The sequence below is a fragment of the Limulus polyphemus genome, unplaced genomic scaffold (assembly GCF_000517525.1).
Source record: "Limulus polyphemus unplaced genomic scaffold, Limulus_polyphemus-2.1.2 Scaffold1229, whole genome shotgun sequence".
Classification (NCBI taxonomy): domain Eukaryota; kingdom Metazoa; phylum Arthropoda; class Merostomata; order Xiphosura; family Limulidae; genus Limulus; species Limulus polyphemus.
In genome coordinates, this window is record NW_013666839.1 from 6,956 (window position 1) to 11,441 (window position 4,486).

The 4,486-nt window shown below is 34.7% G+C and overlaps 1 long non-coding RNA gene across 1 annotated transcript in view; it reads right to left on the reverse strand.

The window, feature by feature from the left end:
* Nucleotides 1–1,379: 1,379 nt before the first annotated feature.
* LOC111086590 overlaps nucleotides 1,380–4,486 on the reverse strand; it is a 44,446-nt gene continuing 41,339 nt past the window's right edge. The window contains exon 4 of the long non-coding RNA XR_002611337.1: nucleotides 1,380–1,494. This is a non-coding gene — a long non-coding RNA (uncharacterized LOC111086590). The remainder of the gene's footprint in view (nucleotides 1,495–4,486) is intronic.

Genomic DNA, 4,486 nt, shown 5'->3' on the forward strand with positions numbered 1-4,486 from the left:
ATTTCCCAAAACTGATGCATGATAATAGGCCTATAATTACTGGGACCATTTATATTACCTCCTTCCTTTGAAAAGAAGAGTGACATTAGCTAATTTCCAATCCTTTGGCGCCTGCCCATTATTCAATATATATATATATATGTATGTTTGTTTGTAATTAAGCACAAAGCTACACAATGGGCTATCTGTGCTCTGCCCACCACTGGTGTCGAAACCCGGATTCTAGCGTTGTAAGTCCACTGGGGGGCATATATGTAAGTAAAAACCCATCATACAAAGAAAATATTAGTGTATATATATGGAAAATAAAAAGAACCTCAATAGTTGCTGAAGCACAGTAGATCAACAGTGACAGAATGAATAAAATCTTTAAACCAGTATAGTAAACAAAAGGGAATTCTCAAAACCCTGGCACTTGAAATTCTTTTAGACAGGATTAGAGTAAATTAATCTATGACACTTTTTTTTTCCTTTTTATTATCTATAATTTTGTGCGAGAGTAATGCCAAGCCAGGGCGAGTGTAACCCGATTCGATTTTATTACTCATCAGGATCTCTACCAGCCTACCCTCGAATTGAAATTCTTTTAGGCAGGATTAGAGTAAATTAATCTATGAGACCTTGTGCGTGATCAAATACATCAATCGAAAGGGTTCGACCTTCCGTGTCCAAAACTGTAATTAGATCTATGATATATTATAGCTATGAGCTAAAAGTTTGTACTTGAAAAGAAACTCGGAGCCATTCTATGAGGTGCTATACTGTGGCTAAACATTATACTTATTACACTGGCCAACAAGTCATTTTCATCAGATATATATATTATAGGTGGTCTAGATAGCCCTTGGGACGCTGATTCCAAATATGTTTTTCGTTTTCCTCTAGCATGTCAAGTTTTCGTGATGAGACCTATCATATTTGAAAGGTCATTGCCTTAATTATAATTTAAGTTGTACATTTCTATTTTCATAAGTGTGTACTATATAAATTTAACCAAGTAAATGGTGTGTATAACGTTTATGGAAATTATACCGAAAAATTAATAAAGTTGTAACATTAATTAGCCTAAAGTGTGATTATTACCTAAATTGTGATGAAATTAACACCAGTCTTATTTCAATAACTAGATGTGCTAGAAGAAAACCGAAAACAGATTTGGAATGAGTGTGCAAAAGTGTGTTTACATCTTTGGTGAGAGAAAAACGTTCGATTTTGTCGACCAGTGTTTTCAGAACTTGGCAGTAATGGTAGAAGTGAGTGGAAGTCAGACTTTATGGGGTTTTAGCCTCAAACAAAAAGCATGAGACTTCTTATCATATATTTGATTAGAGAGGTTGAGACCTTTTATTTGAGTAATAAATTTCTGAAGTTGCAGCTTACCTTTCCATCATCATCAATCACCTGAAATCGCTTCCCATCTGTAGAGGTAACTTTAGCACCAATGGCAACATCAAATTCTCTTTTAGATTGGGGCTCAATCCAAATGTAATCACCCTAAAAAACATGAGACATTTAATTTAATAGTTTATATTCAGTTACTAAGATATGCCCATTTAAAACCAAATTTATGTTTAAAGACCGTTTTTTTTTGGTAAAATATATGAATAATTACTAAAGGCTCTAAAACAGACTGAATAAAAGTTATGTAACTTCAATTACGAAAAACACAACCTTACTTATCGCACCAGTATTATAATATATATATATATATATATTATATAGTTGCAACTCTAGAGCTACTACCCTGTTTGAATACTTACCTGTCCTACTTCTTCAGTCCATGCACTTTTACCTGTTATTGTTAAGATTGGCCTGTAAGTTGTAACCAATGTATGGATCACAAATGAATTCATCTTATACGTTTATCGTAGATTTAATAATCTTCATAGCTTGAAAATGAAGAGTGACTAACGTGTTTGCTTTTTATGTACATCATTACCATAAAACAAATAAAAAGCACTTCTAAAAACCTAATGTCTTAGTATTGATTGTTTCTATCTGCATTATCATAACGCCTATAAGGCTTAAAATCCCCCTCCTTCTGTTGGACTGAGCTAGTCAGTAACATATTAAATCCAGTTTCACTCTTCAGTTGAAAACAACTGGAGCTTACTGCCCGTTGTTTAAGGTAAATAGATACCGAAGTTCTGTCTAAGAATAAAATTTTTGAGCATGTAATGGAATAAACGGTATATGTTGATAGGAAGTTCTGAATGAAAGTAAATGATGAGTGTACAATGATTTTAGCGAAACTGTTCCTTACTATCCACTAACGACCCATTCTGAGATGGTGATTGAAGCTTAGTTAAGTTATGATATATGTGTCTCCATCAAATAAACAAAAACACTTTTTATATCATTTGACAAAGCATGTAATGCTGCATACGCAATATTCAACTTTCAAGGGGAAAACAAAAACAAAAGTTACATACATACATTTTCAAAAATTCAAATTGTAAAGGTAAGCATATTTTTAAGGTACTGAATAATATATTTGTGACTTTATTTACTTTCTTAATATCACGAATTAATGTATATACATTAAAGTTACCATATATACATATTGTTATGCATTAGTGTACTAGCCTAAACATGGTGTGATAGTGAATACAAGTCTTAAACAAATGATCTGAAATATGAAAGTCCTGCTGTGTTTTCGAATGATTAATTTAATAATAATTATCACATCTTAGGATGCATTTACCTGTATTTGTTGGTTTTAGTTTTTGGTAATGAAGATGCGTTTTATAGCATGAAATAAAATATGGAAAGGATAAACCTTCATTTGGAAAAATGTTCAATACAGAAACTGTTGCATATCATTATAATTCACTGTAGTTTTACATTTCTTTACAAGTACCTAAAACTGTAACCTAGAAAACTAAAAGGCCAAAATGTAAATGAAAGTGACAATATTATGCATCGATTTTTTGCTCACTTTTGTTTCTTTTGCTTGCTAATTAATGAAATGACTAACTGTTGCCTCACTGATTGTTCATGCACCCTCCAGTGGCACAGCACTATATCTTACAACGTTAGAAACCAGGTTTCAATACCCGTGGTAACCACAGCACAGATAGTTCATTGTGTTGCTTTGTGCTTAAACACAAACAAATCAAAGCAAATCGCATTTATGCAAAATTTTTTAGTCATATTGAGCTTTAATTAATTGTTAATTAAACTGCATTCGAAAAACCTTCAACTGATAAAATAGCTGTTTGTGTCGGACACCAGGCGGCAGGTATAGGCCGTCAGGGGCGCTAACAATTGACAATGTATCATAAAATGTTTGATATCTAAAGCTGTACAAGTTTACAAATCACAGTTGTACATAAAAGTGCACAATAAATGTACCTATCTGCTGCACTGATGTGAAACAACAAGAGCAGACTGGGTCCTAACTGTACTCTAGACAAGTGGAATGGGGTGTATATTCGGTTGTGGACTGGTAGAAAGTTTCAATAGAAATTGCTCATATATTGTTTCTAGTTTTGCTCAACTCTACAATAGATGCAAGAGGTAGGATTGTAGGCTAGAAATGGCTGACACAGCTATGGAACAAATAAACTAAAGGAGCTGTTACGACAACGGGGGTCACGTGGCGTTGGTAACACGTAATGAGTATCTAGAAGATTCGCGAAAAACGCTAGTGTGTTACGACAGCGGAAGTCAAGTGACGCTGGTAGCACGTGGAGAGTGCCTAGAAGGTTCTAGAAAAGGCTACGCGGGCGGTATTATAGTATATAAGTGCGCTAGACAAAGAGAGAGAGAGAGTGGGGAACCAAGGACAGCAGTTACGGTCGGCGGGAACCGAGGATAGCAGATACAGAGATCGGAACTATAGTTGCTGACAGGCGGAGATAGAGAGGGACAATTGAGTCAAGCGCGGTAGAAAGTGAGTGAATTGTTGTGAAGTATAGTGTGTGTTTTAGTCAAAGTAATTGTGAAAATTAAGTGTACTGCAAAGTTGTATTGAGGAAGAATAAACAAGTTTTATTTAAGAAAGGACTTGTATCGTAGAAATATTAACAAACAAACATACAGAGACGTAACCAATTGGTGTCAGAAGTGGGATGAAAAAAAATGGAAACGAGAAGTGGCAAATCAAACTACAGCTTGGCAGATTTGATGGCAGCAATACAAGAACTGCAAAAGAAACAAAAAGAACGAGAAGAGAAACAAGACGAAAAATTACAGCAGTTCTTGGAAGAAAAAGAAAAGAAACAAGAAGAACGAGAAGAGAAATTACAGCAGTGGTTGGAGGAAAAAGAAAAGAAACAAGAAGAGAGACAACAGCAGTTGCAAGAAAACCTGCAACAGTGGCAGCTCGAACGAGAAAATAAACAAGAATAGAGATTACAGCAGTGGTTGGAGGAAAAAGAAAAGAAACAAGAAGATAAATTACAGCAGCTGTTGGAGGAGAAAGAACATAAACAAGAAGAGAGACTACAGCAGTGGCAACTGGGACAAGAAAGGAAACAAGAAG